The sequence below is a fragment of the Sphaeroforma arctica genome (genome assembly GCF_001186125.1).
Source record: "Sphaeroforma arctica JP610 unplaced genomic scaffold supercont1.921, whole genome shotgun sequence".
Taxonomy (NCBI): Eukaryota; class Ichthyosporea; order Ichthyophonida; genus Sphaeroforma; species Sphaeroforma arctica.
In genome coordinates this window covers 25,346-25,829 of record NW_014039637.1, presented here as the reverse complement: position 1 = coordinate 25,829, position 484 = coordinate 25,346, and positions in this window count along the sequence as shown.

The window sequence follows — 484 nt, the reverse complement described above, 5'->3', positions numbered from 1 at the left end:
AAAGGCCCCCATAAGTATCTTTGTGTATATTGAAAGTGGTATTCTGAGCAAACAGCTTCAGACTAGAAATTTTTTCCGTTTATCGAGGTATGGTGTCCGTTTTAGAATATTTTAGTTCGTTATTGTGGTTTAGTATGTGGAGATTTATCGCTTGCACGTCAATTTTTACATATTTCAACACGAAAAGATAAAATATTCTTCACCAGCGGTGGTAGATGGTGGTTCTGCTATTTATCTGCAAACGCAGTGGGTATTTATAATACACATCATATAGTAGCACTTAATATTCGCAGGCCGAGTTGATTACGTGTGTGTGATCCTGAGCACAACTATCCCGCCACTCTACCTACCAGCAATATACAATTGTATATATATATATATATATATATATATATATATATATATATAATATATATAGTAGTATACTATATATATATATATATATATATATATATATATATATATATATATATATACACACACA